The sequence below is a fragment of the Entelurus aequoreus genome, linkage group LG02, assembly GCF_033978785.1.
Source record: "Entelurus aequoreus isolate RoL-2023_Sb linkage group LG02, RoL_Eaeq_v1.1, whole genome shotgun sequence".
Classification (NCBI taxonomy): Eukaryota; Metazoa; Chordata; class Actinopteri; order Syngnathiformes; family Syngnathidae; genus Entelurus; species Entelurus aequoreus.
Genome location: NC_084732.1, coordinates 9,952,826 through 9,967,735, shown reverse-complemented (window position 1 = coordinate 9,967,735; position 14,910 = coordinate 9,952,826). Strand labels below are relative to the sequence as shown.

The window sequence follows — 14,910 nt, the reverse complement described above, 5'->3', positions numbered from 1 at the left end:
GCAACCACAAAAATAAACATATTGGTAAACCTATATGATTATTTTATTGAAAGGCCCAAATTATTGGAGCGTGCGTGCAGATGCGACAACGTTTAATGTACTTGATGATGTCGAAGATAATTTATTCAAAAACGCACACATTAGACTTTAGTTGCTGTAATTGAACAATAACAAGCCATCGTTAAAACGTCACATGCAGCAACAAAAGCCTTAAGTCCACACTGATTATGGTGTTTTACCGCAGCAGTGCGTGTGTGTGTGTGTGTGTGTGTGTGTGTGTGTGTGTGTGCGTGTGTGTGTGTGTGTGTGGTGGGCTTGTAAGTTGTTCATTTACTGTAACTAAGATTGCTGTCAATCATTTTAAGCATCAGTTGGGGGGGGGGGGGGGTGCAAGTGAAGTTTTTATTAATTTAGCATGTGTGGTCCACGTCTTAATGGTCATAACAAATCTGGATAAATGCGATAATTATATAACTTGGTCAGAGCAAGCAAAGGCGATATCACAAATGTTTTTGCTGCGGGGGGTGCAGAAACAGCTGGAGAAAGGAGTCACACACTTTATTTGAAACAGAAAGCATCTCGTATATTTCAGCCGTTTTAATCTGCGACCATTTCCACATGACCTTTGACCTCGCTGTACAGGCCTCGTTTCTATTTTGTGTGTGGCGGAAATGGCGGAAATGGCGGACATGGCGAGGCCTCTTGCAGCTCCCGTGCTGATCTTTTGGCAGGTTTTTCTTTTATGATGCGTGATTAAAGGGCAGTTTCCATAGATAGTGTAAGTCCATCCCATAATTGTTCTCTGAACACATACCTCCGTGTCACAAGTGCAAAGGTCATCGCAAAGAGGATGTTGTCTTGTCGCCGTCGTGTTTGGGAAATGCAGCAGCGACTTGGTGAATTAACCCCCAGGAATTTGGATCATGCAGTCCCGGTTCGTTTGGTGGACACATGGGGGGACACATGGGGGGGACGCAGGGGGACAAGGGCCCTGATTTATGGGCACCCCTAGCGCAGGCGCTCTTGCTCACACCATGGTCCTGTTCTCCACCCCACTGACTGGGAAACTTTTGACTTTCTTTCACAATATTTTGCGCCATTGCATCACCTTGATATTGCACAAACAACGCATGTGTGAGACCCTACACACACACACACACACACACATACACCGCATAAAGCTGATACACTATCAACGCTCAGATAAAAGGCAGCTTATGGCCACTGAGGTTTGTCGTTTTACCTAATAGTCCCACTCGTAACGCAGAATCATCATTTAGGAACATGTTCCCGACTTGTGCTTTATTCTTCGCCGCCCTGCCCCCGCTTGGGTTTAGCACGAAGGCTGCAGCAGCTGGCTTACAAGACACAAGCAGCTTCAATCAAGCTTGACCTCAGCGCCACGGAAGCCGTAAATAAGACGGCCGTGATACACGTTCTCACTATACACAAAACATTTTCATTGTAAATTCACCGCAAATGACCGGCTAATAGTTGTATTACTTTCACAGTCATTTACTGTGAAATATCTTTTCAGCAATTTGCTGTAAGTGGTGAGCTGTGACTTTACAGTTAATTACAATTAAGTCACAACTAAATGCTGTAACTTCACACATGTAATGTTATTTTTCACAACAATAAAATTACAACTAACTTTACGACTGTATTTTTTTTTGTTAATTACGCTCTCGTTTTAACAGCATACCACCACTTACTGTACAAGAGTGTGCAGCCTAGCAGCCTAGTCTACGGAACCCCTTAAGAGATAAATCAGTTTGAATGTACTGTTATTTGTTGTGATATTACAGAGGACTATGATTTCAGCATTTTACTGTGAAATTGCAGTTAAATGCAGTCACATTTAAGGATATCATATTCTTATAGTAATTTGGTATAATGTTACAGTACATTTTTATTACAGTGTATTACTGTGAAATAACAGGTAATTACTGTGAAATATTAAGATCTTGTATTCTAATTGTAATTTGTTGTAATGTTACAGTACATGTTGTTTACAGTGTTTTACTGTGGAATAACAGTTAAATGCTGTGACACATAAGGATATTGTATTTTTATAGTATTTTTCGTAAAGTTAGTAATTTTCTATTACATTATTTTACTGTTGAATAACAGTTAACTGTAAAATATAGGGATATAATATTTTTTATAGTCATTTGTTGTAATGTTGAAGCAAATTTTGATTACAATATTTTACTATGAAAAAACAGTTAATTACTGTGAAATATAAGAACATTGTGTTTTTATAGTAATCTGTTGTGATGTTATAGTACATTTTGATTAAAGATATTACTGTGAAATATAGGGACATCATATTTTATAGTACATTTTGATTACACTATTTTACTGTGAAATATGACATAATACATTTAATGTCTGAGACAGACAACACAACAGCTGTAAAAGTCCTGCTGTTTTTATCTATTACCAGGACAAGCGGTAGAAAATGGATGGATGGATGGATGTAGTTATACTGTAATAGCAATAATACCATTAAGTCCAAAGGTATTTGTACACCATGCACCAGCAAAATTAAGAAAAACACAAAATAAATTTACAAAATCAAATAAATAAATAAATTAAAAATCAAATATTACAAATACGATATAACCCAGAATGTAGTGGACAACATCGCCACAATGACTGATACTTTTAAAAAAATGTTTTAAATATAGTCATCCCTTGCGCTTCAAATATTGCGTCTTCACTACATTGCAGATTTATTTATGGATCTTTAAAAAAAAAAAGTAAGCATATTTTACTACTTTTTAGTTATAAATTAAAAGTTTTCAAGCATAACAATGGCTAAATGAACTAAAAATATGAATACTAAAGTAGTATTGGCCATGAGCGGAGACCAAACCAATCAGATTGCGCTAATTAGTTTCATGTTCACTGATTGGCTCGGCCTCAGGCAGCATTACTTTATTGAATTAAAAGAGTGTAAAGATGACTGAAGGGTGTTATTTCATGTCTAGAGTGATCTCATAATGTTAAGAAAATTATTTATATAGTAGTAAACAGGTTTTTTATGCTCTAGCTATGAAAATATTTGATTTATAACGAATATTTCGTATTTCGTGGAAATTACTTTATTGCGTTCATGTCCGGAACCAATTAACAGCAATAAACGAGGGATTAGTGTACTTAATTTGAACCCTCTCTGGCATACATAATACAGTAGTAGTATAGTTAAGTAGTACCAGGACGAAAAAGTGCTTAGGATTTTTGATTCATATTTTTTTCAACTTTTTTTGCTCAACTCTCTCGATCAACTTCAGTCCTAAATAAAGATAGCAAACATTTCATTCTAAAAAAATATATACATTTTAACCCTTTGAATGCCTATTTGGTCTACCGGTAATTATAATTTACAATTATATATTTTTTGTTCATTTTGAAAAAAATGCAAAAAAAATATTTTTTTAATGAAATAAATGTATCAAAATGAATTTAATTACTAATCTTATGTATATTCAAGCCTGATCTTTATACCAATAACCCAGCCCTTTATAATTTACCTTATAACTAATTGTATGCAAATATTTAAGAAATTTAAAAAATGACATATTTAGTAGGTCAAATGGCCATTTAAAAGGTTAAAATAATAATAATAATAATAATAATAATTAGGGATGTCCGATAATGGCTTTTTGCCGATATCCGATATTCTGATATTGTCCAACTCTTAATTAACGATACCGATATCAACCGATACCGATATCAACCGATACCGATATATACAGTCGTGGAATTAACACATTATTATGCCTAATTTGGACAACCAAGTATGGTGAAGATAAGGTCCCTTTAAAAAATATTAATAAAATAAAATAAGATGAATAAACATTTTCTTGAATAAAAAAGAAAGTAAAACAATATAAAAACAGTTACATAGAAACTAGTAATTAATAAAAATTAGTAAATTAACTGTTAAAGGTTAGTACTATTAGTGGACCAGTCAGTGGGCTTACGGACTGTATCCCTTGCAGACTGTTTTGATATATATTGATGTATAATGTAGGAACCAGAATATTAACAACAGAAAGAAACAACCCTTTTGTGTGAATGAGTGTAAATGGGAGAGGGAGGTTTTTTGGGTTGGTGTATTAATTGTAAGTGTATCTTGTGTTTTTTTATGTTGATTTAATAAAAAAAAAAAACAAAAAAAAAACAACAACAACCATACAGATAATAAAAAAACTGATTCCAATAATTTCCGATATTACATTTTAAAGCATTTATCGGACATCTCTAATAATAATAATAAAAACATGACATTTTTGCTATTTTTATTTTGGACTTGAGTTCATTGTGAGATTTGAGCAATAATAAAGTAATACAAATATGTATCCAAAATTTTTTTATACAACCTTAACTCCGAGAAGACTTTTCTGTCCTGCTGCTGCTTAACTGGGCTAAAACTACTTCCCAGTGTATTGTTGATATTTGAAAGAATTTGGACTAAAAATATTGAAATGTAATATATAATAACAAAGGAAAGAACCATTCCATTTGGAATAACACAAGTAACACAAGTTACAGTATGGCCACAGACAGAGCAAACATGTCCTTGATAGAATGGAAAAATCCTTAACATGCTCTGAGGGTTATAAGTAGGGCTGTGAATCTTTGGGTGTCCCACGATTCGATTCAATATCGATTCTTGGGGTCACGATTCAATTCAAAATTGATTTTTTTTTCAATTCAACACGATTCTCGATTCAAAAACGATTTTTTTCCCTATTCAAAAGGATTCTCTATTCATTCAATACATAGGATTTCAGCAGGATCTACCCCAGTCTGCTGACATGCAAGCAGAGTAGTAGATTTTTGTAAAAAGCTTTTATAATTGTAAAGGACAATGTTTTATCAACTGATTGCAATAATGTAAATGTGTTTTAACTATTAAATTAACCAAAAATATGACTTATTTTATCTTTGTGAAAATATTGGACACAGTGTGTTGTCAAGTTTATGAGATGCGATGCAAGTGTAAGCCACTGTGACACTATTGTTCTTTTAAATTTTTTTTTATATATGTCTAATGATAATGTCAATGAGGGATTTTTAATCACTGCTATGTTGAAATTGTAACTAATATTGATACTGTTGTTGATAATATTCATTTTTGTTTCACTACTTTTGGTTTGTTCTGTGTCGTGTTTGTGTCTCCTCACAATTGCTCTGTTTATTGCAGTTCTGAGTGTTGCTGGGTCGGGTTTGGTTTTGGAATTGGATTGCATTGTTATGGTATTGCTGTGTATTGTTTTGTTGGAATGATTAATTAAAAAAAAAATAATTAAAAAATAAATAAATAAATAAATAAATAAATAGATTTTTTAAAAATTAGAATAGATTCTGAATCGCACAACGTGAGAATCGCGATTGGAATTCGAATCGATTTTTTCCCACACCCCTAGTTATAAGTCATTTGTTAACTTCGGTCAACTAGATGCTTCCCAAAGTTTATCGAAGTCATTTTCTTTATCCTTGATGGTGTTAATCCTTCTGAGTGAGTCCAATATAATTACACACTTCTTTCTTCCACACACAGCATTTGTGTGTATTATTACTGGTGCTTACTTGTATGAGGAATATTCCCACATTTAATCAGAGTTTCGTGACCCAATTCCTGTCCACTGAAATACATCTTTTGTTGTTAATTAGCTTTAAATTGTTATTTAAATTACTTTCAAATGATCATTTAAAAAATAAATCAGAATAATCACACGTTTTAATTTGGGTTAATCATGATTGTGGTAATCACAGGTTATTCTCGGCTAGTATAGTTTAAATTACTGGAAACTAAAAAAAGACGCCGATATGTGGAGACATTTTCTTGAGAGTGTCATCCAGGAAATTTTTTAAAAAACGTTTGAAATTAAAAACGCGTAATTTAATTGCTCGAAACAGTTTTATCTCAATTCCAGTCCGAGTTAATTTGGAAGTGAAATTTCTTACACAATCTCCACACTCATCTCTGCACTGACGCACAGTAAGTTGACCTGAACACTGACCGTATAACAACCTTTTAGGTAACGCTTAAGGTAAAGGAGCATGTACGGTCACAATAAATTGTGCGAAATAATCTGCGTTCACACTTGATTAATGCAAGTAATCACATGAGTTAACTCGTTATTTTTGACAGCCCTAATGATAATAACAATGGTAATATTTTTTTATAATGAGTGTTATCTATTTGTTTATGTCACACATTTATTATTAATGCATATGTTGGGTTGAACACTCAGTAATGATAGTAATAATACTTTTGACTAAAATTATTTTATTAAAGTATTGTTGATTAACTTGTGTCGTTAAAGTTTCTATCCCTGTTCATATGTTACTTTATTTTTGTTATTGCTGTTTATATTGTCAGTTGGCAATAATATGCGAAAACTACTACCATTCAACAATCATACAAAGAGCAATGTTGGTGAAAAACTGGATATAGGTGCATATTGACTATGTTTTAAATTCTGCATTTGTCTGCATTATTCTATATTTACCCTCACTTCATAGTGTTTAATGATCTAATTAGTGCGATTCCAGCCACGAGCATGTGAGACAAATCGGGATTCAAACGTGTACTTGGTGGTCATTTGTACTAAACCAAGCTCAGATGTAGTGCTGTTGTTCCCAGTGATGGATAGTTATTTTAGTGCATTTAGTGCGCTCTCTCCAAAGGGACCTGTGCACAACCTGTCTGTCCATGCAGGACTTGTGTGTCCACACACACACACACACACACACACACACACACACACACACACACACACACACACACACACACACACACACACACACACACACACACACACACACACACACACACACACACACACACACACACACACACACACACACACACACACACACACACACACAGAAATCCACTCAGTTGGGATTAAGAAGGAACTCCATCAATCTGTCACTGATTGAGACAGTACAGATGGGGGCTTGAGGGCTCCCTGATGCTTGCTGCTGTCCACCGGGGTGTAAATTATGACCCCCGCTTCACTGTGTGGTTCGCCAGAGCCTGACCTGCAGTTCTGGACTTTTTCACTTCAAAACCACCATCTTAGTGTGATCAAGATCAAACAGAAAGCAAGTTAGGGGATACTGTGCAAACCTGTGATTTATCACAAGCAGCACAGTGAGAATCCTCTCTCTCTTGTAGCCCTCCCTCTATGGCAACAATCCCCTGTTCACACACACGCGCACACACACACACACACACACACACACACACACACACACACACATACACACACACACGCGCGCACACACACGGCTACACTAAAGCATGTCTCCTGATTGTGACGGTTTAAGTGCTTAAGCGTCATTTATACGTCCATTGGTGTGAAATGCCCACTTGTGCTGAGTGTAAATTTTGGTGGTAGCGTACACATGTCAACATGGCGTCTCTTGTCTCTTAATCACTGCTGAGGGAGGGCCAGTGACAGGGAGGCCGCTCCGTTCACTTCCCATAATACCCTGCTTCCGCGGCCCTCCTGACAGGGAACGTGTAAATCCTGGCGGTGTCGTTAGGAAAAACACTGGGCTTCATAAATCTGCTAGAATCGGTTCCTTCCCCCCGGCGAGCACGAGACACAAGCACTTTTCAAGATGTTTATTTGTCTGTTGAAAAGCATCACATGTCTGCAAGATGAAATGATTGACCTCCATCGCCCACTGATCCCTGGCGTAAAAACAACATTTACGAAAGGCGCTTGAAATATTTCTTTGACCTGAGCTTTAAAGGATGATGTACACCCCAGGCAGCCAATCAAACGTGCAACAATGCTCCTTTATCAGGACCAATGGAAGTAAAATCATGTTTTGCAATAACACAAATTTATTTCAAAATCTACCAATTTTTATAGAACAAATACTTATCTTGTAATTTTCTCAGTTCTTAGTTTTTATACAAAAAACAATTAGTGTCGTATAGCATTTCAACATTAAACTACTTATTGTAAAGATTTTAGTCATCTGGTTAACTTACACAATATATTACAAACAGCTGCAGATGCAAAAGTTGTACATGCACCTCTGCAATCTATAACCACATTAATCAATGTATTTCAAAAGTAATGCCCCTCTGACACTGTCAATCGAACTGGGCATTATTATCTTTGTAAAGGCATGATTTTGAAGTACAAAAAGAAATACTATTATTATTTTTTATTTTTTTTATTACTAATATATTTATTCCAAATGTTTTGAACATAATACAATAGTATTTTTTTCTTAGGTTCTGCACCAGTTTATCAAATATAAATTTATAAGGAGTTTTTCAAAATCGATGTATATTTGTTGCCTCTAAAAACTCCAATAAAGATTAAGCTTTTAAAAAGTGAAGGCAGAATTGTTTAATTAATATATATATATATATATATATATATATATATATATATATATATATATATATATATATATATATATATATATATATATATATATATACATTTTCTAAAGAAATATTTGTATTTTTTTTAATTTTATTTTATGTTTTATGTTTTTTTTAACTGTCAAGGAAGTGCATAGTTCATATCATAATGCATAGAATATAAGACAAGGAACAATTGGTATGTAATGCAATGTGTACTGACAAAAAAATAATTAAACAGATATGAAAGAAGAAAAGTAAAATACAGTGATAAATGAAGATTGTCCTTTAGTTTTGCTACAATAAAAAGGAAGAGTACAGTCTTTAAACATTTGTATTTATTAATTCAAAGTAACCTCTCTGACAGTGTAATATATTTTATAATAGAACACTGAATATTATTATTATCATTAATGACAATATTTTGGATGTCAGACATGTTGTCAAAACATGCTTTCTTGTAACTACAGTAATTGTTAAGAAATGAAGGTCATGTGATAAAGGCGGATATGAAACTTCCTGTACAGACGACCAGGCTTGCAGGTGCCCGCGTTTTGGATTTGTCTGCCTGTGGAATCTTGGCATGTTGTGTATAAACACACTTTCTTCATAGAACCCACCTCCAGTCTTATGTGTGCAGAAAAAGTGTGTGCCACTGCATATTCCTTTCACATTAAACTGCTGAGTTTAGTAGCCAAACAGCAGCACAGTTTATTTAAACGGTTCTCATCATTAGTAAACTAATCATCCCTAAATGCCTTGTTGATATTAAATATGTGAACATGAACAAATCATAATTAGCTGCAAGTAATTGCAAGGTGTGCCAAACTCAACAGTATACTGCATTTAATTGAATAAAATAGCATCATAAGAATGCATCAAAGAAAATACTACTGTTTTATCCATTCCCGATGGCTAAAGTATAACAATCTTTCAAGGGATGGCCATGTAAAAAAAAAGGTACTTAATTGCCATGTAGCATAGCTTAGGTGCAAATCTTTATGTCCAAAACATCTGCTGTGATAATTTATTTAAAAATTAAGAACAATATACATTCTTATCTAAACATATGTGAAATGTATGCTTGCAGGATTGTTTTAAAATACATTTATGTTTTTAATAATCTCGCAAGCATAGCTAGATAAGTCACATATCTATCAAAACTGGTTGTCCAGTACAGCTAAAACAATTCAAACTACATTTCTCACAATGCACGCTGCTCCTGGCTGTGAATCAGTCATTCCTTTGAATCCAGTTTCAGATGTAAGTAATTTTACTACCTTTATCAAAACCTTCAAACAGTTTGCTATGTATTATTGTTTTTTAACTGTTGTCTGTCAAATATGTTTAGCCACACAGGCTTGTTCACAAGAGTTTATTAGCTTTTCGAGTTCTGCTAGCAAGCATAGCATGAAGCTATCTAGTTTTGCTAGACTTTACCATCTGGGGACATTTCAATTATCTTCCAAGCCAAACAGGACATAAATGTCCTTAAGTTTTTGAAGATTGTAAAAACTTTTTTGATTCTTTTTGGGTTTTTTTTTAAACTTTTTTTGCTCAAATATTTTAATTAACAAAAATATAAAACATTATGTTTTTTTTTCCAAATGTTCACCCTTATGAAGGCCTTCTGATCAGATAAGGTCACGTGTTTAAATTAGTAAAATTATACTAACCCATACTTGCCAACCCTCCCATTTTTACCGGGAGAATCCCGATATTCAGCGGCTCTCCCGACAACCTCCCGACAGAGATTTTCTCCCGACAAACTCTCGGTATTCAGCCAGAGCTGGAGGCCACGCCCCCCCAAAAAAAAGTCTGCCGTAGCTGCGATTGGACCTGACCAGCCTCCGGGTACAAGTACTGGAGTACCAATTGCTTGCCAGGGAAGATCTTCCCCATGAAGCAAGGATTGACCGGTTTTGGGCCATGCTAGGGAGAGATGGAAGATTCCACACTCTCGTGCATTTGATGAAAGCACTTTTGTGCGTGCCACACAGCAATGCATCATCAGAGAGGGTGTTCAGCATTGTTAGAAAAATAGTGACAGAGAATAGAAAGAGGATGGACAATTCAACCCTTAACAAAGCATTGTACTTTCAAGTACAACAATGAGTAGATGAGTGTTGTGTGTGTGTGTGTATACGTGTAAATAAATGAACACTAAAATTCAAGTATATCTTTTATTTATATAATAAAATCAATATATATATATGTATATATATATATATATATATATATATATATATATATATATATATATATATATATATATATATATATATATATATATATGTAACGGTGTAGAAACAGACGTTCATTATGCTTGATTAAATTATGAATGAAGTGTTGCAACAGCGCCTGTTGCTGGCGAGAAGTGGTATGTACTTTACCTGCGGGAAGTGCTCAGAACTGTGACGCCTTCCAATTGATAATCCCGTGACCCAAGTGGACTCACAGTCTCACAATTTGCACTGTTTTGCAGGACACTGTAATAAAAGAAATTCATAATCCACCTGGTGCCAGTGATATGTTGAAGCGACAGCAGTGTGGAGCTGCATTTTGCCACATACAGTTGTGGACCGTCAATATATATATATATATATATATATATATATATATATATATATATATATATATATATATATATATATATATATATATATATATATATATATATATATATATATATATATATATATATATATATATGTGTATAGCTAGAATTCACTGAAAGTAAAGTATTTATATATATATATATATATATATATATATATATGAAATACTTGAGTTGGTGAATTCTAGCTGTAAATATACTCTCCTCTTAACCACGCCCCTAACCACGCCCCCACGCCAACCACGCCCCCGTCCCAACCACGCCCCCCACCCCCGACCAAGGCCCCCCCCCCCCACCTCCCGATATTGGAGGTCTCAAGGTTGGCAAGTATGTGTAACTAACCTTAATAATGATTCTAATACTAATAAACAAATGTTATGCAAATTTATATTCATTTAAAACCGTGAAATCATTTGATCACAATGCCTTCAAGGGGTTAAAAAAACCAAAAAACATTACATGTTTGGTATTTTTTATTAGAGCTGAGAGATTTGAGTAAAAAAAAAAAAAAAAAAAAAAAAAAAAAAATGTTTTATGATTTATGAGTTTTATGTCCATTTTGGTTTTGCGTTATTGTTGGAACAACTGTCAGTGTATCGTATTGGACATACAAATTCTTGAAAAAAATCTACACGGATAAAATCATGTATAATAAAGTAACGCAACATAAAATATGGCTGAAAATACAGCAGAAATTTACTGAATGGACCAAAAAGTCAGCCTTTATGTCTGAATATTTTGGCCATCATGATTGAGTCTTTTAAGTTTTCATGAATTTTTTTTTCAAATGTATTAGGAATTGTTAGCAAACTGTACATTACTACAAAATATAAGGCAGGGTGGCACGAGTCTTTACATTTTTTTTACCTAGAATTGACATTCATTCGCCTTGGACGATTTTGGAACAGAGAGAGATCCTGCAAGGACAGTAAAGGAGTACTTTCTTGATAGAAATGAATAGGGAGAACGAAAATAATCCATCCATTTAAAACCTGCCATGCTTTCTTACTCAACAGTATGTTCATAAATGTAATAAAGACAAGTAAAAAAAAACTTGTTCTAGCCAGTGAGGCTTTCTGAGGCACGGGGAGGACGAGGAGGAAGTATTAGCGTCATGCCCCGGACAAAAAATATATAAAATGGCAGCATTGTTTGTGATGCAGCTCGTTAAGTACTTCTTGAAATTACGCCCTATGTTAGTATTTCTAGTGCAGCCACAATGTGAAGGTAACATACGTGTGAGACTTGGTTTTCCTGATCATGTGAAGACATGGTGGCGACCCCGCAGGGGATGGGAAAGAAAACACAATTTGTCATTTCCAAATGTTCGCTCTCGCTCTTGTTTTCTCACTCTTGTGCTCTTTGCCCTTCTTCCAAATGATCCTAAAAGCAATTTTAGTAAACCTCAAGAGTTGATTTACTCCCAGGCCCTGTCATCTCAATCAAGCCCTTCAATGGAAGCAGACAAAAGTCTTAACACCAGTCCGAGGCCGAAGAAGGGCCGAGCCAAACGTGTCCTTTTCTTAGCTTGATTTAGGTGGCGGCCCGCTCCGCTCCTCTCGCGCTTCTCCCTTTAGCAGCGCCTTGTGAGAGGGGTTACGCCACGCACAAAGCTACCCACCGTCTGCATTCTTGCCGGGACTGTTGAGACTGTCAGGGGGGCTCGGCTGATTTAGGGCTTCCCACTTCAGTGGACCCTATAAATTTAAAAACTAATTCAGTGCTCTACAGGACTTTGTGTTTTTGTAGCTGGCCCTGCTGCTACTTATCGTTCCTGACAATTTTATGAAGTGCACTTAATGAGTGGCAGATTAAAGGCCTGAAAATACTCGACTGGTTGAGACAAGCCGCTCTGGCCTGTGTGCGAGGGTCACCAGAACAAAGGAGAGGAACGGTTCTGGAACGTATGGTTATGTGGTCGTAAGGTGGTACACACACATACTAAATACTGCCAACGTCTGCATCGGAGTTATGCCGGGAGGAGGGGGAGGTAGCAGACTCAGCTGAACTTTTAAATTGTCCAAAAGTCAGACTCAATCCATTCCAGGATGCTGGTCAACAACCTCTGATTTGTTCCAATTTGTAGATTTTTACCATAGGAAATAATGAAAGTAGTCCAAAACAGTCTGTTCCAGAGTCACAACGCATATATCTATTTTAGGTCAAATAATTGCTAGACACAGTTAATGATACAGGTCATCGCCCTTTGTATGAGTTCCGTTCCTCCGGCGTAAAGTTTAAAGTTGGAATTTATGCTTCATCAACACCAAGGTCACTCTAACTGTGCCCAGAACATCATCAAATACAGTAGTATGAACACTAAATACGGGTAAATTAAACAGGCATAAAAAATAAGGAACACATCGTTACTTTTGTATTTGAGGTTGGCTTAGAAGTGGTGTTGCAAGGGAGCCACCGGCTCAACAATGAGACCACTATGCTGCTTAGTTATCATTGTCCATTTCAGAGCAGAACATCCAAAGTAGTTATGTGCAATACCACTGATTTTCTTTCCGATCCGATACCGTGTAAAATTCAGGCTGGTATCGGCAATACTAATCCGATACTTTGTGCAAATGTATGTATATGTCAGTAAAATTTTAAAAGTTGTCTATTTCAAATAATAACATATCCCATGGCATAAAGAATAGAAGACAGAGTCATTTATTTATTTCAAACTTTGAAGTATATTGAGGTAGTGGCGTGAATAACAATATAGCCAAACTAATAAAACAGAAAAAACTCAAACTCTTACAAAGTACATGAAAATGGTGTTTCAAATCATAAAAAAAGGAAATAAGCAAAATGATAAAAGCATTAAAATAATTTAATTCATAAAAAATAATATTAGAATACTGTAAAACTAATTGACAATTCCGATACAAATTTTCATTCACATGAATATACTCAACATGCAAACAAGACTCAACAAAAGCATCCAACTTTCACAAGTTTAGTCACTTTTTACAGTGTATTCCTGTTAATTATACACATTATCTCAAATAATTAAAGTATCAAAAGTATTGATATTATGACTTGTCCGGGGTGGACCCCACCTTCCGCCCAAGGGCAGGGCAGCTCTGATGGACTCCGAAAATGGTATAGGCGGTATCGATACTTCAGTATCGACCCGCACATCACCAGTTCAAAGACACCATAATTATTCTTGATGATGGCCGTGGCATTTTGAGTGGCTTCGACATGGCGTGCAGCAGGTGTCTAATTTCACTTTCCTTTTCTTTGACCCAATGCCTCACACTTAGGAAATGAAAAGGGAAAAGTTAACTGAAAAGAACAAAAGTGACGTTCTTACACAGTGCGCACTTGATCATTTTTGGGATATACTGCATTGTAACCCTAAAAGATTGTAAACGATAAATGACTGATGGAAGATGTGTAAAGTGTCGCAAGATCCGTCTCACTTTATAATGCTCTCGTCACAGTTAGGTGTAAAAAGAAGTTAACCGCCGTTATCATATTGGTCTGAATAAAAGATGCATTTATATTTAGCAAAGAAGGTCTAAAAAAGACAAGTCATCTTAGCCAGGGTCCAGAGGGATACAAGCCAACTAAACAACTTCTCCTCTCTTAGCAAGTCAGAGCTTTTCTTCCTGTCACTTACACATTCCAATGACGTTCAGTTAGCAATAATGCTGCTAATGTTTCATGGTGTCACTTATTGGTGATCAATGAGTCCTAAAACAACCTGATCGCCAATGAAAATGATCATCAAAAAGTGAGTGTGACATATTGCACTGGAATAGAAATGAAATATTCTGACATTGTGGATGTTGTACAACAAGATAGGCAAGGTTTTATTGCACAAGTTAGACAGACGTGACTCACTCACTCTTGACCACAGAATGTTAAGAAGATCATT

The 14,910-nt window shown here is 35.3% G+C and overlaps 1 protein-coding gene across 1 annotated transcript in view; it reads left to right on the top strand.

The window, feature by feature from the left end:
• The window catches only part of LOC133630048 (retinal dehydrogenase 2-like), a 55,854-nt gene that overhangs the window by 941 nt on the left and 40,003 nt on the right, over positions 1–14,910 (top strand). The window lies entirely within an intron of this gene.